The sequence below is a fragment of the Lissotriton helveticus genome, chromosome 1_1 (assembly GCF_964261635.1).
Source record: "Lissotriton helveticus chromosome 1_1, aLisHel1.1, whole genome shotgun sequence".
NCBI classification, from domain to species: Eukaryota; Metazoa; Chordata; class Amphibia; order Caudata; family Salamandridae; genus Lissotriton; species Lissotriton helveticus.
Genome location: NC_136057.1, coordinates 1,012,270,046 through 1,012,293,398, shown reverse-complemented (window position 1 = coordinate 1,012,293,398; position 23,353 = coordinate 1,012,270,046).

Genomic DNA, 23,353 nt, shown 5'->3' with positions numbered 1-23,353 from the left:
GAAAAAATGGAAAACTAAGTGTAGGGGAATGAAGTGGGGGGGGATGAAGTGGGGGGAAAGGGCCCATAAAATTCCTTTGGTAGGCTTAAAAAATAATCGGATTAGAGGTACAGTCTCGCAGCATCTGGTGATAGAGACTTCAGAAACGATGAGCCACTCAGGAGCCAGCAGAGCAGCGATTTCCAACAGATGAGGTCAGCTTTTGAAATCCGGAATCAGCTGGAGGTTGGCTAAAAGTGAGGGACCCGGGCCACTTGTCAAAGTCCTAGAGTGGCCAAGTTTATTCATGGCTAAACCAACAAACTTGGCCAGCAGAATGTTTAGTGTGGTATTGCCTGGGTTAAGGGAGGCAATAATATCCTGCTCAGTTCATTCCACTCTCACGTCAGAAGGGATTGGAGTTTCTCTAGGAGGGCTGGGCAGAGGCAGATGATGTGTTCAAAGGATTCCTCACACAGACCACAACCCCTGCTAGTTTTTCTGACTGAGGGCCAGCCCCATCTCGCAAGGTGTTTTAAAAAAGGACAGTCTCTGAGCCTGAGAGCCATGAATCTTGCCATCTTTGGTTTAGAGTAGGTACAACACAGGTAGATGCCCAGCCTGATCTGAGCGGTGGAAGAGGATCTCGACCGCGGAGGACGAATTTGTATAGCCTGGTAACAAGTTTGTTCAGTAGTTTGCAATCTTTTCCTAGTAGAACTTCACTACCGTAGGGCAATTATGGAATTTATTTCACCCTCATAACTTCCAGGAGGGAGAAGAGACTTTGCCTCCACATCATGTTTGATCATTGTGACGGAGTCATCTGAGGGGCCCAAGTTTCTGTTTCGACTTTCTTCTGTTGCCAAGCAAGGGAGCTTCTTGTATCAATAAGGACCACCCGCAGGTATTTGTAAGAGTGATCCTTTGTGATCTTATTGCCATTGTAGAACTAGCCACCCACCTGGTATGATTTCCTTCCAAGCGTTACAACTTTAGTTTTCTTTAGGTTGACCTCCAGGCTGTTGGTGGAGGTGTAGGAATGCAACAGGTTTAACAATCTCTGCAACCCCACCCTTGAGTAGCTAAATAGGGCCAGGTCATCTGCGTAAAGCAGATTGCTGATATGTTCCCCACCAATCTTTGGGGAGTGGCTGTTGATGGTATCAATGGCTTTGGACAGATCAGAAATAAACAAGTTAAAAAGTTGGGGGAGGGGCTAACACGCACACCTGCTTTACACCCCTCGGGTGGGAATTCTTCCTGACACGCAGGCTCCATCGCTCAGTTTGTTGCAGATCCAGGTGTTAGTGTAGATGAATGTGGGACTCCAGGAGTTTAGATGGAATGTCCCATTTCTTTAGTTTTGACCAGAGTGCTCCCCTTGGCACTCGGTCAAATGCCACCTTGAAGTCTATGAAGCAGCAATGCAACAAGGTGTGCGAGGTGATTGCTGTGTCTGACAGGATAGATATGACAAACAAGTTGGTTAATGTGCTAGATTGTTCAGGAAATTTCATTGATTCCTCGGAATCAGCTCCTTTGTCTGCACCCATTGTTGCAGGTTCTTCAGTAGTAGACTGGCATAGAATGTTGCTTAGTTGTCCATTAGTGCAATCCGTCCATATTTGCTAGAATCTGATTTAAAGCCCCCTTTATAGATGGGTTGTATGATAGCCCCACGCCATGACTCTAAGATTACTGAGCTCCTCAAGCAGTCATCCAAAAACGACGAGAGGGTGCCTGCCCAGAAGGCAATGTCCTGCTTGAAGAGGGCCTGGGAATACTTTTGGCCCCAGGGGCCCCTTCTGACCTGGCCTTTGACATAACATGTTGCAACCAACTGAGCAGGATTGGTATGTCTGCAAGGGAAGGGGACAGGCAGTCACAGTCGTGGTGAGTGACAAGGGTGTTGGTTACATTTGGACTTGCAAGACCATTGTCTGTTTGGCAATCTGAGTCACGACTCGATGTAAAGTGCCTGGAAAGGAAAGATGACCATTCCGATTCAGTGATGTTCGCACAGCTGGTCCTGCCGCATACATTCACTGTGAGAAGTTGGCCTGGTATATGATGTTCACTATTCTAGTGAGCACCTTGCACCAGTCCAAACAACCATTATGGTGATGGTTGTAAAGTCAACCTTATAGACCAGCTATCCTAGTGGTAGCATGGACAAAAGCAGTCTTAGGCTAAACTCAAGAGGGCATGTGAAGCCAGCTGTTTTACCATATGCAAACCTTTTAATACCAAATGAAAGGACACCACACAGGTTATATATTCAAAATATATATGTGTTTATTTCTAAATAAATCCCCTTAACTCTTTATGAGCACAGGAGCACAAGCGTATAACAGGTAACTTAATATAACATACAAAAGTTGCACAAATATGGATAGGCCCTGGTGGCCCTTAAAACCATATACTAAAATAGTGGTATAAGTACCACATCACGAACAATGGTAAGGCCTAGGGCCTTGGGAATCGCTGGGGTTACACTGGACTAACAGCAGTTAGGACGTGGGAGGCCCACAGGATGTGGGTGCAGTGTCTAAATGCACACGCGTGCACCAATAGAAGTCAATGGATGCGTAAAGTTAGAAAGTTGCAGATTTGGAAGTCTTCCGACTGGACTAGAACTAAACCACTTAAAACTAGGACACTAGGGATGTAAATCTCTAAAGGAGCACCGCAGTACTCGCGTTACCTCACCCACAGGAAGCGGGTGCATAGGTGTCAAAGTGTGTCGGGTTTCGTCGTGGAGTTCTATGGAGCCTTGGAGAAAAGATGCTGCAGGCGACAAGGAGAGAAGAGTCCGGTTGGATCCAAGGGTGGATCGAAGATGTAGAGTACCTGAAAGCAGAGGGGACGGATGTATGACGTTACAACGCATACTTTTACCACGCATACCTTTACAACGCGGTTTTTACCACTCATACCTTTACAACGCATAGCGCTTAGAGGTGCTGGATAGTGGTAAGCATAATTTTCTATTCCAACTCCAGTCCCCGTGGACACTAGGGAAGGTGTTGGATAGAAAATTAAACTTATTCCCTATCCTAGAGCGCCCCCCAGCGCAATGCGTTGTAATGGTTTGCGTTGTAATGCCAGCGTTGTAACAGTATTGCGTGGTAAAAAATGCGTGGTAAAGGTTGTATACCGAGGGGGACAGAGTCTGGGTCACTAGGCAGTGACCAGGAAGGAACCAGGAAGGAACCAGGCTGTCGGGTTGCAATCAGGTGATGTTGTGAAGCTTGTCTCCGCTGCCACGTGGACCAGGAGGTGTCGACGTTGACCAGGAGCTGGGCACGGAGTGTCCCATGAAGGCTCTCGCTGTCGGATCTTGATTCGGAGTCAACAGGCCTTGGCAAATGCAACCCACGCAGGAATCAAAGATGGCTTCTGGATCAGACCAGCAAGGTTTGATGGGCTGCTCCTTTTCAGGGGAGCAAGGGCCAGTCTGGAGCAACCAGACCAGCATTAAAAATTTGAAGGTTCGTCGTCACAGAGGCCACTAGCCAACGGGCAAGTGACCGGACAGACGCGTTGAGCAGGAAAATGCAAAAGGGCCCCACGCAGCACTCGGTGAGTGTGGAGAGGTGATCTTCGGTGCAAAGGATGCTCGGGGCTGGGGCTTCTCAATCCCCAATGCACAGCTTTGAAGGTGCCTCAGGAGCTGCACAGAAAGCACTTTACTGGCTTTCCAAGATGGCCGGTCCCACGTCTCACGTCGCCTCCACGGGTCTCAGCTTTGCTGTGGCTGTGGATCGGGCTGTTGCATGGCTGGAAGTCTGGTTCTTGTTGGTCTCTGTTGTTCGAGCTCCGGTGGAAGCAACAACAAAGCAAACAGTTGAGCGCTTGATGGTGCCTGCTTGCACAGGGTGGTCACTCCTTGACCACAAGGGAGATTCTTCAGTCTTCTACGTCGAGTAGGATGTCGAAGGGTCCAGAGTTTCATATCAAAGATTAAGTCAGAATGATCTAAAGTCTTGGGACACAGCTCCTACCTTTATTCCAAATCAAGTGGCTGGATTACCTTCTAGGTCCCTCCTATGGGTGGGACCCAGGAAGGGGGTGGTTACACCCCTTTCCCTTTGTCCAGTTTCGCGCCAGAGCTGGGGCTGGAGTGCCCCAGCACCGGTTTGAACTGGACTATGAATGGGACACCTTGTGTGCCCCAGGCAGTGTCTCGTTTCATTCAGCCCTCCCTGCCCCAATCCACTATCTCCTGTCTGGGGTGGTGCTAGCACCTCCCTGTGACAGGAAACCTATTGTCCAAGCCTCCCTCGCTGGAAGGGCTCCCAGCAGCAGGAGGTCAGACTTGTGTCTGTGGCAGCAGCATCCATTTTGTGATGCTGAGGCTCTGGTTAACTTTAACCGGGATTAATGGAACTAACATGTCTTCTCCCTCTAGAAGGGTGGAATGCTACCCCCGTCGCCAGAACTGGCAAGGGGGTAGTATTCCAAAGCGTATGACACCTTACACGACATGTTTTGATAAAGCCAAACCAAAGTTAGCAATAACCGCGAGGATTTTAATGCACTTAAGAGTATATGGTATGGCAATATCCTGGAACAGCTATAAGGACATGGTTCCGAAAGCTGCAGACAGGCTCAGCTCATGTTAGAGCACCATCTCACATAAAACCAAGCACTCTGCCTCCAGGATTGTTAAGGCCTGCCATAGGAGTGACTTATAGGTGCATATGTGTCCAGATAAGGTTAGATATAGGAATACTATACCTAAGCAAGGGGTGATTACACGACCTTGCCCCAGCTGAGTGATCAGCCAGTTGTGTCAGTTTGGATGGCCAGCCAGGGGTGGCAAAAGATATGCTGCAGCCCCTGGTAGGCCTTGGGTGCACCTATGCCCTGGGTACCTATAGTACACTATACAAGGGGCTGATAAGGTGACTCAATATCCAATTAGTTATGTACCTAGGGTACATGGAGTCCATTTTACAGAGAGAGCAGATAGCCTGGGGCCCGGATTAGCAGGTTCCCAGGCCAACTAAGTCAAAAACCAGCTAAACACAAGGCAAAAAATCTGGGGTAACCATAGTCAGGTATCCACCTTCCTACACAACCTCCCCACCCCAAAACGAAAGGGGATAAGGCTATCCTTGACCAGGTAAGCCTATATTGCCTAAGTGGCCATATAAGGAAGTACTTGCACTAGCATGGTTACCCCCTGTCTCATGGTCCACTAAGCAATCCCTCACCCTAGGGGTATCAGAGGGTCTCCACCATAGGGAATCTGTACCTGTGGTGTGTTTTGGCAAAGTAAAAGGCTGGTGGTGAGATGGAGAACTGTAGTGAGGTTCCACTAATGTAGGGATCAGCTTCTTCCAATCACTATCCACCATGGATGCCTTTCTTTCCATGACTGAGTTGCACTGTGCTCTCAGGGTCAACCTCTGGCTGCCTACAGCTGGAGGCTGGGTCCCTTTTGTTGGCTTACTGGAGGGACAGGTCAGGTTTGGGGCCTTTGGGTCCCAGGTTTGGCTGTGCCCAACAGTGTCCATCTGGGGGAGGTTCCTAACTAAGTGTAAGGGAGACCCCTCAGGAGTTTTTGAAGTTTTCACCTTGCTAGGGCTGCTAGCTTTGGTGCCCCTAATCTGCTGATGGGGGTGTTCTGGTGGACAGGGGCCCCTATGGGGTCCACTGACCTCTCTGACCTCTACAGTCCTGGGCTGATTGAGGCAGGGTAGATAGGGGCAGGTTACCTGCTCCAGACTGGGTTCCACCTTGAAAGGGTCCACTGACATCAGGGGCTCTGCCAGGCTAGGCCTGACTACCTCTGGGGCAGTTTCTTCACAAGGGGTAAGATCAGTTCCCTGAGGAGGCTGATCCTTTCCTAAAGTCTGGTGGGAGGGAGATTTCTCTTACTCCTCAATGCTCTCTGTTTGTGTGGAGTGATCCATAGTTTCAGGCTTCACAACACATGAATCTGTCTGAGTTTGGGCTGTGGCCATCACAGTCCCACCAACCTTTTCAGGAAGGGACTCAGTTTGGGTTTGGGCTGTTACCATCGCAGCCCTGTAAATCTGTCTAGGGAAGGAGTCTGCTGGAGATTGGGCTGAGACTAGCACAGCCCTACCAACCTTTTCAGGGAGGATCTCCTGAGCTGGGGCTGTGGCCATCACAGCCCCACTAACCTTTCCATGGATATTTACCATTTTAGAATGGGTTTCTTGATATACCTCAGCCCAGGCTGAGATTTCCAGATCATTCCCCAGTAGAAAACCTACAGGCAAGTTTGTAGACACTGCCACTCTCTTGGGGCCAGTGACACCTCTCCAGCTGAGATTAACTACTGCCATGGGATGATCTTTCTGTACTCCATCAATGTTGGTCACCTGGTATGTGGCTCCAGGTAAAAGTTGCCTTGAGGGGACTAGACTCTCAGTCACCATAGTGATGCTAGCCCCTGTGTCTCTATAGGCCTCAATTTTCTGACCATTTATGAGGGGCTCCTGTCTGTACTTGCTCAAAGTGTTGGGACAAGCAGTGAAGTTGGCAAACCCCATGCCACCCTCACAGACAAGAGTAGCTGCTGTAGGGGACCTGGTTAGGCCAGAGTCCACCTGAATTCCAAAAGTAAACCAAGCCAAATTCTTGGGGGCACTCCCACCACCTAGGGGATTACTACTAATAGTAACAGGAGGTGTTGGAGTCTTACTTGGAGGAATATTTTCCTTATTGTTGTTCCTTGGGCAACTGCTATCAGGTTTCCAGTGGCCAGGCTGTTTACAGACATGGCAATAAGGTTTCTTGACAGAGGAGGTGTTTTGGGACCCACCCCCACCATTGGAGTTTTGGGGCCCTGTGGAGGACTTGTCTTTTGATTTATCGCCAACCTTCTCTTGAGTCTTGGTATTATCCTTCTTTTGGTCACCACCCTGATTTTTAGGCCTAATCCTGGCCCTGACCCATTTGTCTGCCCTCTTACCCAATTCTTGTGGAGAGGTCAGATCTGAGTCCACCAGGTGCTGGTGTAAAAGATGGTTTTGACAATTACTAAGGATCTGCTCCCTCATAATCAAATTATACAATCCTGTATAGTCATGTACTTTGCTGCCCAGTAACCAACCTTCTAGAGCCTTAGTAGCACAATCTACAAAATCAGTCCAGTCCTGAGTCTGGGCCTTTTGGGTATCCCTGAACAACAACCTGTATTGCTCAGTGGTTAAGCCAAACCCATCAATTAGAGCACTCTTCAGGACAGTGTAGTTTTTAGCATCCTCATGTCTAACAGTGAGGAGTTTGTCTCTTCCTTTTTCTGAAAAAGAGAGCCACAAGATTGCTGCCCACCGACTTTGGGGAACCTGCTGTACCATGCAGGCCCTCTCCCCATCTTTGTAGGGGGCACAATCTTACTCAGGTTTCTAGTATCATAGGACCTGTCTCTATCCTTAGGGATATTGCTGCCACCAGTGGAATCTAATCCACTTAACATTTGCTCCCTTGCTAAAGCAAGTTTAGCTTGGGCCAGGGCCGTTTCTTCTTTCTCTATCTGAAGTTGGACAGCTCTCATCCTAGCCTCATGTTCTCTTCTCTGGGTGGAAGTCATTCCCCTTTGAGAACCCCTTGAGGCATTAGAGAGGAGAGACTCCCTGGAAGGAGATCTTTCCCTTCTATTGCCTGGGAGAAGCCTACTATTGGGTCTGGAGGGGTGAAACCCTTCTCCATTCTCATGTAAGCTTAGGTTAGCCTGGCTAAGCCTCCTGACTTGGGCCTCGCTATCATCTCCATCAGATTCTTCCTCCTCCTCTTCCTCCTCTACCTCTGGAGTTAAGGGGTCATCTTCTGTGGAGGGGCTACCTTCACCTGTGTTCTCTGAGGGACCTGGTTTAGAGGCCTTCTCAAGATCACCTGCCTCTAGGACTTCTATCAGGTGTTGGATGGTAGGGTTGGAACCCTGTTTCAACTTCCTGGAGGTATATAATGACCTCATCTCTCGGAAATTGAGCATCTCATATCTGGAGGGTGCCTTGGGAAGGTCACTTGCCACAGGTTGAGAACTAGGTTCGGATGTGCCAGACATGTCTAGTGAGGTGTGGTGTGAGCACCTACCTACACTGAGTGTTTACCTACTAGAACCTCTCTAGGAGTTGTAGTCAGGGTGTGCTAGGCCCTTTCCTCTACAACAACTAAGTTCAGTAGAACTTAAGTATTTTAAGCTTTGTTATATGTACCTATGGTACCTAATGTGATCTTTCAAATTATATCAAAGATTACAATGGTAAAATAACAGCAAGCTCAAATCCCAATCGCTGCACACCAATGTGAGAAGTTGGCCTGGTATATGATGTTCACTATTCTATTGAGCACCTTGCACCAGTCCAAACAACCCTTATGTTGCTTAGTTGTCCATTAGTGCAATCCGTCCATATTTGCTAGAATCTGATTTAAAGCCCCCTTTATAGATGGGTTGTATGATAGCCCCACGCCATGACTCTAAGATTACTGAGCTCCTCAAGCAGTCATCCAAAAACTACGAGAGGGTGCCTGCCCAGAAGGCAATGTCCTGCTTGAAGAGGGCCTGGGAATACTTTTGGCCCCAGGGGCCCCTTCTGACCTGGCCTTTGACATAACCTGTTGCAACCAACTGAGCAGGATTGGTATGTCTGCAAGGGAAGGGGACAGGCAGTCACAGTCGTGGTGAGTGACAAGGGTGTTGGTTACATTTGGACTTGCAAGACCATTGTCTGTTTGGCAATCTGAGTCGCGACTCGATGTAAAGTGCCTGGAAAGGAAAGATGACCATTCCAATTCAGTGATGTTCGCACAGCTGGTCCTGCCGCATACATTCACTGTGAGAAGTTGGCCTGGTATATGATGTTCACTATTCTAGTGAGCACCTTGCACCAGTCCAAACAACCATTATGGTGATGGTTGTAAAGTCAACCTTATAGACCAGCTATCCTAGTGGTAGCATGGACAAAAGCAGTCTTAGGCTAAACTCAAGAGGGCATGTGAAGCAAACCTTTTAATACCAAATGAAAGGACACCACACAGGTTATATATTCAAAATATATATGTGTTTATTTCTAAATAAATCCCCTTAACTCTTTATGATTATGAGCACAGGAGCACAAGCGTATAACAGGTAACTTAATATAACATACAAAAGTTGCACAAATATGGATAGGCCCTGGTGGCCCTTAAAACCATATACTAAAATAGTGGTATAAGTACCACGTCACGAACAATGGTAAGGCCTAGGGCCTTGGGAATCGCTGGGGCTACACTGGACTAACAGCAGTTAGGACGTGGGAGGCCCACAGGATGCGGGTGCAGTGTCTAAATGCACACGCGTGCACCAATAGAAGTCAATGGATGCGTAAAGTTAGAAAGTTGCAGATTTGGAAGTCTTCCGACTGGACTAGAACTTAACCACTTAAAACTAGGACACTAGGGATGTAAATCTCTACAGGAGCACCGCAGTACTCGCGTTACCTTACCCACAGGAAGCGGGTGCATAGGTGTCAAAGTGTGTCGGGTTTCGTCGTGGAGTTCTATGGAGCCTTGGAGAAAAGATGCTGCAGGCGACCAGGAGAGAAGAGTCCGGTTGGATCCAAGGGTGGATCGAAGCTGTTGAGTACCTGAAAGCAGAGGGGACAGAGTCTGGGTCACTAGTCAGTGACCAGGAAAGAACCAGGAAGGAACCAGGGGCCAGATGTAGCTTGCTAAATACCGGTCAGTAACGGCCGATTTGGGATTTGTAATGTAGGGGGCCATTGATTTACAGAATCGGTAAATATACAGAGTCGGTAAAATACCGATTCGGTAAATTTACCGATCCTGTAAATCAATATGTAGGTGGCACTGTAATCAGCGCCACAGGCCCTTACCGAATCGTTATTTACCATGTAATACTATTCCATGGTAAATAATGAATTCCTGTGTACATGCACATCTGTGCTTGTACACCTGTTCCCTAAGGGCATGTATGTGTGTCACATGGCACACAAGCCTGAAACAGGGGTGCAACAGGGTGTCAAAGTGACACCCTGTCCCCCTTGGCAATTCGGTATTTTTACCGATTCTGTAATTACCGAATCGGTATCTGCCATTGAATCCTATGGGCTTCAAGGCCCATAGGAATCAATGACAAATACCGATTCTGTAATTACAGAATCGGTAAATACCGAATCCTACAGATTCGGTATTTGTTACCAAATAATTACCTACATTAGATTTACCGATTCATGAATACCGAATCGGTAAAATTCGGTATTTATGAATCGGTAAATCTAATTTACCTCCACCGGGCCCCTAGCGATGTCGGGTTGCAATCAGGTGATGTCATGAAGCTTGTCTATGCTGCTACGTGGACCAGGAGGCGTCGACGACAACCAGGAGCTGGGCAAAGACTGTCCCACAAAGTTTCTCGCTGTCGGCGGTGCCGTATCTCGATTCGGAGTCAACAGGCCTTGGCAAATGCAACCCACGCAGGAATCGAAGATGGCTTCTGGATCAGACCAGCAAGGTCTGATGGGCTGCTCCTTTTCAGGGGAGCAAGGGCCAGTCTGGAGCAACCAGACCAGCATTGAAAATTCGAAGGTTCATCGTCACAGAGGCCACTAGCCAACGGGCAAGTGACCGGACAGACGCGTCAAGCAGGAAAATGCAAAAGGACCCCACGCAGCACTCGGTGAGTTTGGAGAGATGATCTTGGGTGCAAAGGATGCTCGGGGCTGGGGCTTCTCAATCCCCAATGCACAGCTTCGAGGGTGCCTCAGGAGCTGCACAGAAAGCACTTTGCTGGCTTTCCAAGATGGCCGGTCACAAGTCTCTCGTCGCCTCCACGGGTCTCAGCTTTGCTGTGGCTGTGGCTCGGGCTGGTGGATGTCTGGAAGTCCGGTTCTTGTTGGTCTCTGTTGTTCGAGCTCCGGTGGGAGCAACAACAAAGCAAACCATTGAGCGCTTGATGGTGCCTGCTTGCACAGGGTGGTCACTTCTTGACCACAAGGGAGATTCTTCAGTCTTCTACGTCGAGTAGGATGTCGAAGGGTCCAAAGTTTCGTATCAAAGTTTCAGTCAGGATGATCTAAAGTCTTGGGACACAGCTCCTACCTTTATTCCAAATCAAGGTGCTGGATTACCTGCTAGGTCCCTCCTATGGGTGGGACCCAGGAAGGGGGTGGTTACACCCCTTTCCCTTTGTCCAGTTTCGCGCCAGAGCTGGGGCTGGAGTGCCCCAGCACCGGTTTGAACTGGACTATGCATGGGACACCTTGTGTGCCCCAGGCAGTGTCTCGTTTCATTCAGCCCTCCCTGCCCCAATCCACTATCTCCTGTCTGGGGTGGTGCTAGCACCTCCCTGTGACAGGAAACCTATTGTCCAAGCTTCCCTCGCTGGAAGGGCTCCCAGCAGCAGGAGGTCAGACTTGTGTCTGTGGCAGCAGCATCCATTTTGTGATGCTGAGTCTCTGGTTAACTTTAACCGGGATTAATGGAACTAACATGTCTTCTCCCTCCAGAAGGGTGGAATGCTACCCCCGTCGCCAGAACTGGCGAGGGGGTAGTATTCCAAAGCGTATGACACCTTACATAACATGTTTTGATAAAGCCAAAACAAAGTTAGCAATAACCGTGAGGATTATAATGCACTTAAGAGTATATGGTATGGCAATATCCTGGAACAGCTATAAGGACATGGTTCCGAAAGCTGCAGACAGGGTCAGCTCATGCTAGAACACCATCCCACATAAAACCAAGCACTCTGCCTCCAGGATTGTTAAGACCTGCCATAGGAGTGACTTATAGGTGCATGTGTCCAGATAAGGTTAGATATAGGAATACTATACCTAAGCAAGGGGTTATTACACGACCTTGCCCCAGCTGAGTGATCAGCCAGTTGTGTCAGTTTGGATGGCCAGACAGGGGTGGCAAAAGATATGCTGCAGCCCCTGGTAGGCCTTGGGTGCACCTATGCCCTGGGTACCTATAGTACACTATACAGGGGCTGATAAGGTGACTCAATATCCAATTAGTTATGTACCTAGGGTACATGGAGTCCATTTTACAGGGAGAGCAGATAGCCTGGGGCCCTGATTAGCAGGATCCCAGGCCAACTAAGTCGAAAACTAGCTAAACACAAGGCAAAAAATCTGGGGTAACCATAGTCAGCTATCCACCTTCCTACATTCACCTGCCTGTTTACCAGGGCACAGAAGTTCCTTGAGTTGGTTTTCTTGCTCTCATATAAGAGAGTCATCCAGAAGTGGTTTCATGGACTAGACTTCTCTGACTGGACAGCTTGCTTGAAGTTTTTTTCTGCCTGCTTAAATTCTAGAATGTGCTTGTTGTTGTCAGGGTTCTTTCGAGCTCCCCTCATGGTGATATTACAGGCTTTCTTTAGGCACTGAATCGTTGCCATAGGGGGAAATTACTTAATACGGGTATACGACTGGGCGGTGTTTATAGCTGATTGTGGGAATTTTGCGAGAAGTCGAGTGTTAAGATTTGTCCATTCATCGATCGGCGAGATGTAACCTGAATCTACCCCTGCAGTGAATCTTGAATTCACTGCATGATTTTGCCACTCATCTCTCCAGTTGAGATTCTTGAGGTTATAGGTGTAGACTTCCTTGCTCGTAATACAGGCTGAGGTATAATGAGACAGGCTGAAGATTATTCTTGTGATCTGGGGGCAGTGGCCTATTTCGGTGTGCGAAGTGATGTAGTAACTTTCCACTAAAGGGAACATTTCCACATTGCATATGGAGTAGTCAAGGTAAGAGCAAGTTTTTCCATTAGTTCTTGACCAGTTGGGGGAATGTCTTGGGAGAACCAGCCATTCAGTACTTTGAAGCCCATATTGCTGAGCTGCAACACAAGGAGTTCCCCAGTGTCCTTCGTGGACAGCCTTTTGGCCTGGTTTGTTCAGCGATGTTTCAGGTACCCTCAGGGGAGATTTCAATATTATGCTCATTGTAATCTTGAAAGAGCAGTTAGCTAGGGGATGGTCCCTAGCCAGATCACACTGGACCGATATTAACTGGTTAAGTATTGGCCTTTTCTCCCTTGTACTTGGGTTGATGTAAAAGTTAATCAGCAAGAGCGAGTGCTGTGGTCTCCAGTTGTGAATTTTTATTCCTCATAATCAGCTCTCCTGAAATATTATTGGTTTGACTGTCACCTGCAGTTTTACGGTGATATACAGTGACAGACCCCCTTTGGTCTGCCAAACTAGTGCTCTCTGGAAGCTGGTTTGGTTTGCTTGATGAAGCCAGTGATAGGTGACTTGACAAGGACCATGTTTCTTGTAAGGTGATGATTTAAAAGCCACTTAGAAAGGCAATGAGATCGGGAGACCGAAGTTTCTGCGAGAGGCCTCTAATATTACAAGAGCACAGAGTTAAAGATAATTTCTCATAACATGAGGGCTCTGAAGTCTTGGTTCAGTCTGAGCACCTGCAGGACAGGGCTGAAACAGCTAATTCCAGTTGTTCCTTAAGAGGTCGTTTGTCGCACCTCTTTGATCACTGGAGGGTGTGTTGGTGCAGTTCAGGTTTTTTTTTTAGAATTGAGTATAGCTCTTTTTTGGGCACCTCAGAGGGAGTCTGAGGTTTTGCCATAACCACAGGGTATCAGATTACTTTAAGGGGACTGATCTTGATGCTCCATACGTTGAAGGCCTCGGTTCCAAATAAAATTGACTGCGCAAGGGCCACTAAGGCAAATGTCACAAATATAGGTTCTGAGATATGGGGGCTCCTGGTGGCCAGGTACTCCATTGAAACAATGTTGTGTGACTCCAGACTGCTGAACTCGGGGATGACCTTCAGTAGCCTTAAAATGTTTCTCCTGTTTAAAATATCATGAGTGCCTTGAGTGTGGGATTCCATGATAAGCAGCAGTTTGGCGCTTCAGAGTTGCCTGAATGCTTGTTTTTAAGGACCACGTCTCCTAAAAGGACTCTTGGTGACCTGTGCAGAGGGTGGGGAAGAGAGTGTCCTCGTCAGGGAGGTGGGATAATAGAGTCCCAGTAATGTGATGTTTCCCGCGGTGGATTCGGGATTCCCCAGGTCCTTATGAATGTGACTCGGGTGGTTCCGCTGTTGGGCTGGGTAGGGGGCCCAGGCAGGTCATCAGGACATCCTAGATTTGGCATCACCCCATGTCCCCCTAGGGTACCGGGAACCCCCGCGCCAGCCTGGTTGGCACTTGAAGTAGAAACTTCAGAGCATGAGCCAATATGGCTTGCGGGTTGATGTCGAGGAAAGTTTGCAATCAGTATCAGCGGATGGGCTCTGGGCTTTCAATTTGAGTCGGTAATGGAGCATGTGTTAAGTGGTTGGGGCTGCTTTCTTCTTTATTGGGCACAGGGGTCCTTGCTCGTTTTTTGGTGAACAGCGAAAACAGATTGTGTGTAGCAGAGGAAGAGTTGATCCATCTGGTAAACTCACCAACAGAGGCTACCCTGAGCGGATCGTTAACAAATGCCAGAAAAGATCACGTAGCCTAAGAGACTCCCTGGTTGACACACGCCCGAGGGAAGAAAAACAAGAAATAACACAATCAGTCACTATGGCATGGGGCCTTCCAAATGTCGTAGGCCATTACCAATGTGGAAATTGCAGTGTTTATCACTTAACCAGCAACACCAAAACACTCTCATTGGAACCAGGAAAAGTGTGGAGCTAACGGGTCCACACAAATTGTAACAGCACCAACGTAGTCTACTTGATCAAATGTCCATGCAATCTGTCATATGTGGGTATGACATGCAGAAAAATCAAACAGAGGATCTGCGAACATCGGAGCACGATCAGGTGCAGAAAAACCACAATGAAGCTCACCGAGCACTTCCTTGAGAAAAATCATACCACCAATGATATGAAATGGACCATTATCGAACAAATTAAAACAGGGACTAAAATCCAACAACGCCTGTTTGAAAAGGAGCAACGATGGATCTACAGGCTTTCAACTCATAAGGTTGGATAAATGACAATATTCCTAGGAACTCAGTCCTTCCGAAATGAAACCAATTCCCAGAAGCTGTTTGTAGTTCAAGTGCTTTACACGCTCCACGTTTGGGCAACACACACTTATACTAGCGTATGAGTATCTGACGAATTGCCAACATAACACTCCCACCATCCAGGTTGGTCATATGCTAGCATAAGTCACGCCAACAATTGACCTTACATTTTAACCGCACTGATATACCGAATATTCACACCATTTACCCCATCCATGATTGAGGGTTATGTTCAATAATCCCCCGAGACCCGGAAATCCTGTCTCTATTTAACTCTAAAGGTAACAAAGCCCATACCTTTTAACTTAAAACCGAGTGCTCAAGTCTCTACACGCATACGATTTAATCAGGAGTATGTTGCAGGGTGGTGAGTCGTTGTTTGTCCCATCACATCTTTAGCTTACATTTGGGTGATTCAATTGTGGCCCATTCACGTTGCCGAAGTAACATTCTCAGTGACGCTGTCCATAGACCACGCGACTTTAGTGTTGGTTATTCGTGTTGCCATGGGTACGCGCTCCACTATGCCCTTAGGTTGACCACGTGACTATAACCGAGTGCCCAAGTCCCTACATGAATACGATTTAATCAGGATTATCTTGCAGGGTGGTTAGTCGTTTTTTTATCCAATCACATCTCTAGCTTACATTTGGGTGATTTAATTGTGGCCCATTCACGTTGCCGAAGTAACATTCTCGATTACGCTGTCCATAGACCACGTGACGTTAGTGTTGTTTATTCGTGTTGCCATGGGTACGCTCTCCACTACACCCCTACGTTGACCACGTGACTACGTGGCCACGCCTACCCGGAAGCGACCTGCATTTAGTTGCGGAGCCTCTCCAGTGCTACAACCACGGGGAGTGGTGGTCGGTTATTAGGCGAATTGGCAGATGCTATACCCTTGGCACAGTGAGTACTCTACCTGATTGTGTGCTCTGCCCGCTAATTGGACATCCCGGCTTTGACATTTAAACTTGGGTGTGTAATGTCATTACTTACCTTTCTCGCCACAAATTTAGATCGTGTCTTAGGAGTTAGCGGCATGACCCCGACTCCCATGAGGCACTGAACGCTCGGAATTCGAGTAAGCACGGTTCCCCTTTTTTTAATCCCTCCCAATCTTTTGGTACCTCACATAACGACGCTCTGTCAGCCAGCATGCACGCAATATCGGTTACGCCTGCACGATTGTTACGAGAGCGTAATCACCCACTTTTAAATATGGATAAAAGTGGTGTGATAAATCATACTCACTGGTTTTCAAATTGATATCGTGTGAGTTGATTGATACAGCAGTATATCGGCAATTATTGCCCTTGTGCACAATAACCATAGTGTGGTCTTTTAACAATTATTCTGTGATGTAATCAGTCACAAGAACATAAATGTGCATACCGTGGCCAAATCACTGTCTCTCTATCCAGGAGATGGTCACTACTAAGTATGTATTCATCACGCTCATGCAGCACACCATACGGAGAGAGCATGGAGCACTCAACCACCTGCAGGCACGTAATCTGTATGTTTGTGATTGGGTTCTTGTCTGTCTTCACAGGATTTTTTTCCTTTCACAACCTTGGACGAAAGGACACCAACTATAAGTACACAGTTAGGTTACTGTGACCGTGGGTTGGGTACACCTTAGCGTGTGTATACCGCCCAGGTCACGCACACTTGTTCCTGACGAAAACCTGGCAATTCCCAATACAGGTTGAAACATGTAGACCTTTTAATCTTTTTGCACATTATTTTTTTCACCTTACACAGATACTGACGGTCAATCTAACCTATGCAAGTATCGAAACAATTTTTTAACATTGTCCAGTAGCTCTAGAATAAAGTTTTTTCCATATAGTTATATCTGGCCAATTTTTTATCCACTTTTTTCACTTACACTCACGAAAAATAACACGCTCCACTGTAATCAGGTGTCGCAGCACACCCGGATGGCATTCGGCTGTCCGGGTGGGACCCCGATGATGAAGCATGTCACCAACTAGGTTGGTGAGTGAGGGGTCTTCTAACAAAAGAACATTTTTCTGTTGTGTACTCCCTCTCTCCACACTTTGTTGAGACCTTGACAGGTCTTGTGGTGGTACTCCTTCTTTTGTTTACTTATTTTACGGTCAAGGGGACCAGGAGTATTCCCCTCCACATTGTGGAAATCCCTTACTCTCTCCTGTTGTTTTTGCATAAAAAGTTTTTAAAACAAGCATTTGCAATGCAATAGGTCTCACATTAGGAAAGTTTGAGCTATTCGTATTGTAAATGACAAATATTTTATTTATGTGTTGGTTTTGAAAGTAGCGAAATTAATAGCTTTGTCATTTACAATGCCAAAAGTTTTAACTTTCGCAAATGTGACACCTATAGCATTTGTAATGCAACATGTGTTGTATTTACGTGACTTAGATGTATTGATATTACAAATAACAATGGCTTTTAATTTTTTTAAATAATTAATACTTAAATAAAAGTTATTGTAATTTATAATGGCAATAGCTTTAACTTTTGTAAATAACTTTTGTGAAGATTATGTTATGTTATGTTATATTGAGTTTATGTAGCGCACGGCTTCTCTGAAAGAGTGTCCCGGCGCTTTCCACAGGCAGCTCGGTGTAGAATAACACAACAAAAAACAACAGATACAAAGGAAGAAAAGAAAAACCCACCAGAGAAAGCCTAAAGATTAAAAAGCCTAAAGATTAAAAAGCCAGGACTTCAGGCTCTTCCTGAACTGAAGCAGATTGGAGGTGCTGCGTAGCGCCAGCGGGAGCGAGTTCCACAACTGGGGAGCCTTGAAGCTGAAGGAGCGCCCCCCCAGTGCGGGCCTTCCTCACACGCGGGACCACGGCATTAAAGAGAGATTCGGGCCGCAGTGAGCGGGCTGGGCGATATAAGGCCAATCTTCGCTGCAGGTATCCAGCACCTAAACCAAACAATGCTTTGTGCATCAGCGTCAGGGATTTAAACATGATCCGCTTCCGGATAGGCAGCCAGTGAAGCGTATGCAGCAACCCAGAAGCTCGTGCATGCCTATGCAGGCCAAAAATGGCGCGGGCAGCAGAGTTTTGTGCAACCTGCAGGCGCTGGATCAAATAATCAGGAAGGCCAAGGAAAAGGGCATTGGCGTAATCCAACCTGGAACCAATGAGCGCTTGCACAGTAATGCGCCTATGCTCCACAGACAGCAGTGGTAAGAACTTGCGGAGCATCTTCAGACTGCCGAAACAGGTGCCGGCCAGCCCAAGGACATGAGCTCTCAATGAAAGCTTGTTGTCCAGCTTGACACCAAGGTTTTTGGCGACCTGTGATGACTGTGCGGGAGGACACATGTCAGACGGCCACCATTGCCGCCATTCAGGGTCGGTGACACAGCCAAAGAATAAGACCTCCGACTTACTGGAATTGGCCTTCAAACTGTTCCGCTGGAACCAGTCGAAGACCATTCCCAGACAGCCCCGAATACTCTCTCCATCAAAGGCCTGGTCTTTACCGCATGTGAAGAGGAGTTGCGTGTCGTCGGCGTAGGACACGATCTGGGCCCCATAGGCCTCCACCGCAGCCGCCAAAGGGGACATGAAGATGTTAAACAACGACGGGCTCAACACAGAACCCTGTGGAACCCCGACTCCCAATGGTGGCATCTCGGCGGAGCTCTGGGAAACCCAGATCGTCTGGCGGCGGCCTTCAAGAAAAGATGTAAACCATTTGAACACCGTCCCCCTAATGCCGATGTCATAAAGCCTGGCGAGGAGCGCCTCATGGGGGACGGTGTCAAAGGCCGCCGACAGGTCCAACATGACTAACATGGCCTTGCCGCCCACATCCAAGGTCTCCCTGATGATCTCCGAGACCTCCAACAACGCCGTTTCCGTGCTGAAATTAGGACGGAATCCGGATTGGGATGGATGGAGCAGATTGCTGGCTTCCAAAAAGCTCGACAAGACGCCATGGACATGTTTCTCTGTGATCTTGGCCAGAGCCGGGAGAAGTGAAATTGGCCTATAATTGGCCAGAACCTCGGCATCAAGACCAGGCTTTTTCAGGAGGGGGATTACCATCGCCCTTTTCCAGGTGCGTGGGACACTCCCCTCCCTCAAGGAGGCATTGAGGATAGGGTTGACCAGGGGGTTCACCACTGCCGCCATCCTGGCCAAAAATTTGGCAGGGCAGGGGTCTAGTGGTGAGCCTGATTTAAGACTGGCCAACAGCACCCGGGACGCATCGCTGGAAACGGCTGGAAAATCTGACAACACAGCGACAGGCATGGACGGTAACCCATGTCCGGCCCCGGGGCCGCAGCAACCCTCCTCCGAGCTCTCCAAGAAGGAGGCCTGAATCGCCTTGATCTTGTTGGTAAAAAAACTGGCAAAAACATTATGTTCAGTGTATTTTATTGAGATGAAAATCCAAGAACAGAAGTGAAATATTAACATATTTTGTGACATTTGTAATAAAGCTTGAAACATTGAGAACATATTTGAACCAGTTGTTGTTGAATGGTTGCACAGATTGAGGCTGTGGCGTTCAGTAATGCTGTGGTAACACTTAGTGATGTTGTGGTGCCCCTGAGTGATTCTGTGGTGGTGCTGAGTGATGCTGTGGTGATGCGATAGATAGATAGAGTGAGTGCGATAGATAGAGTGAGGGCGATAGATAGAGGTAGGGCGATAGATAGAGGGAGGGCGATAGATAGATAGAGGGAGGGCGATAGATAGATAGATAGAGGGAGGGCGATAGATAGATAGACAGATAGAGAGAGTGTGAGGGCGATCGATCGATAGATAGATAGATAGAGTGATGGCGATAGATAGACAGATAGAGTGAGGGCGATAGATAGATGGACAGATAGATAGAGTGAGGGCGATAGATAGATAAGAGTGAGGGCGATAGATAGATAAGAGTGAGGGTGATAGACAGATAGATAGATACAGGGCGATAGATAGATAGATAGAGTGAGGGCGATAGATAGATAGATAGATAGAGTGAGGGCGATAGATAGATAGAGTGAGGGCGATAGATAGATAGAGCGAGGGCGATAGATAGATAGATAGAGTGAGGGCAATAGATATATAGAGTGAGGGCAATAGATACATAGATTGACAGAGTGAGGGGCGATAGATAGATAGAGTGAGAGCGATAGAGTGAGGGGCGATGTTATGTTAAAAATTCTTATAGAGCGCACTTACACCGAACGGTTTCATGGCACTATGAGCAAAGGGACAACGGACATTTCAGCAGTGTGGTAACAGAAAAGATATTTATTCATAGGCTTTACGGAACAGTAGAGTTTTCAGCAGTGACCTGAAGAGTTTTCAGCAGTGACCTGAAGCGATAGATAGATAGATAGATAGATAGAGTGAGGGCGAAAGATAGATAGATAGGCAGATAGATATAGTGAGGGAGATAGATAGCGTGATTGTGATAGATAGATTGATAGAGTGAGGGGTGATAGACAGATGAAGTGAGGGCGATAGATAGATAGAGTGAGGGAGACAGATAGATAGAGTGAGGGCGATAGATAGATAGAGTGAGGGCGATAGAGTGAGGGCGATAGATAGATAGAGTGAGGGCGATAGAGTGAGGGCGATAGATAGAGTGAGGTCGATAGATAGATAGAGTGAGGGCGATAGATAGATATAGTGTGAGGGCGATAGAGAGAGTGAGGGCGATAGATAGATAGATAGATAGATAGATAGAGTGATGGCGATAGATAGACAGATAGAGTGAGGGCGATAGATAGATGGACAGATAGATAGATGGAGGGCGATAGATAGATAGAGTGAGGGTGATAGACAGATAGATAGATGCAGGGCGATAGATAGATAGATAGTAGATAGAGTGAGGGCGATAGATAGATAGATAGAGTGAGGGCGATAGATAGAGTGAGGGTGATAGATAGAGTGAGGGCGATAGATAGATAGAGTGAGGGCGATAGATAGATAGATAGAGTGAGGGCGATAGATAGATAGATAGATAGAGTGAAGGCGATAGATATATAGAGTGAGGGCGATAGATAGAGTGATGGCGATAGATAGACAGATAGAGTGAGGGCGATAGATAGATGGACAGATAGATAGAGTGAGGGCGATAGATAGATAAGAGTGAGGGTGATAGACAGATATATAGATACAGGGCGATAGATAGATAGATAGATAGAGTGAGGGCGATAGATAGCTAGAGTGCGGGCGACAGATAGAGAGAGTGAGGGCGACATATAGAGTGAGGGCGATAGATAGATAGATAGATAGAAAGATAGATAGAGTGAGGGCGATAGAGTGAGGGCGATAGATAGATAGAGTGAGGGCGATAGAGTGAGGGCGATAGAGTGAGGGCGATAGATAGATAGAGTGAGGGCGATAGATAGATAGTGTGAGGGCGATAGAGAGAGTGAGGGCAATAGATAGAGTGAGGGCAATAGATAGATAGATAGAGTGAGGGCGATAGATAGATAGAGTGAGGGCGCTAGATAGATAGAGCGAGGGTGATAGATAGATAGAGTGAGGAAAATAGATAGATAGAGTGAGGGCGATAGATATATAGAGTTCGGGCAAAAGATGGCTAGAGTGAGGGCGATAGATAGATAGAGTGAGGGCGATAGATAGATAGAGTGAGGGCGATAGATAGATAGAGTGAGGGCAATAGATAGATAGAGTGAGGGCGATAGATAGATAGAGTGAGGGCGATAGATAGATAGATAGAATGAGGTCTCGCCTTTGGGACCTTATAAGTGTTTAGCCATGCAACAGTTAATGTTGTTGCAGTAAGAATATTGTGCTGCATAACTAAATACTTATAAGGTCCCAAAGGCGAGACCTATTGGCTATGCCAGTGCTTGTTTAGGCCTGTCCTACAGACCTTTAGCTGGTGCGCCAGTTTCAGCCATCATTGGTATGTTGGTTTTGTGAACTCGAGCATTAAGCCTGGGGCAATGGGTCAGCCCACTTTAGTCAATAACACTTTAACACTGTCAGTGACAGCATTTTACCTAATCACATCTGCACATCCACATAAAAAGCACACTTGAGTGCCTGGTTCAGAAGTTTCATTTTCAATGTTTTTCCTTTTGTTTTTTTATAAACTTTTTTTGTCATCCCTGCCTGCTTTAAGTATGCCATCTGGTTATTGTTAACCCCACCTCAAATGTTCTTTGCACTGCGAATGATGGCCTTTTGCGTGACCACATGTATCCTTCTGCATAAAAATAAGTGAACTTCGGTGCCAAGGCAGTGGGCATATTGCGGCTTTCCATGTCAATGTTTTTATTAATAGTCATAAATATTTTTCCAGTCATATGAATATTTACCTTAGAATATTGTATTGTATTCTGTTGTATTGCAGCATTTATTTAGCCCTTATCACCCCTATGTGGGGCACTGGGGTGCTTATATTGCATAAGTTTGCTTCAAGGAGAGAACAGATGCAGCATAATATTTTCCAGAAGCCCCACATAACAAGTCCAGCTCACCCTGCTGCCTCGACTTATTATTTAAATTAACAAGAAGGGAACTCATGAGATAGAGAGAAAGAGAGAGAGAAAGAGAGAGAGAGAGAAAGAGAGAAAGAGAAAGAGAGAGAGAGAGAAGGAGAGAGAGAGAAACAGAGGGAGAGAGAGAAAGAGAGAGAGAAAGAGAGAGAGAAAGAGAGGGAAAAAGAGGGAAGAGAGGGAAAGAGAGAAAGAGAGAGAAAGAGAGTGACAGAGTGAGAAAGAGAATGACAGAGCGTGACAGAGAGAGTGACAGAGAGTGAGAAAGAGAGAAAGAGAAAGTGTGATAGAGTGAAAGAGAGAAAGAGAGGGAGAGAGTGAAAGAGTGAGAGAGCAGGAGAGAGAGAGTGAGAGAGAAAGAGAGTGAGAGAATGTGAGAAAGAGAAAGAGTGAGAAAGAGAGTTAAAGAGAGTTAAAGAGAGTGAAAGAGAGACTATTGCGAACCGCATCTCGTGACAACACTCTGAAAACACACTATATTTGACATGCTTGCATCTCACTGCCTCTTAGACCCCAGCTTCAGCACATCGTACGGTTGGAGAACCCCGTAGGTGTTGCTCAGCTACGACTAGTCTACACGCACATGAACAACAGAATGCACCCAACTTCCGTTGCACGATTTTTGGGGTAGCAAGATACAGTACAAGATACAAGGGACGCTTTACGTCAGAAAGGGGAAGGCTTTCATCTCTCTTCACCCACATCCAAACAGAGTCCCTAACAGGGATGATGGGGGTGGATAATTTGAAAAAACACATTGAGTGTGAACAGTCTCCCCCCACACCCTCTCTCTATGTCACAAAGCTCCTCTTGCAAGTATTCTTGCTTCTGTGTACTTCTTGACTCCTGAGATGGATATCGGGTGGCTTGTGTGTTTATTAGCG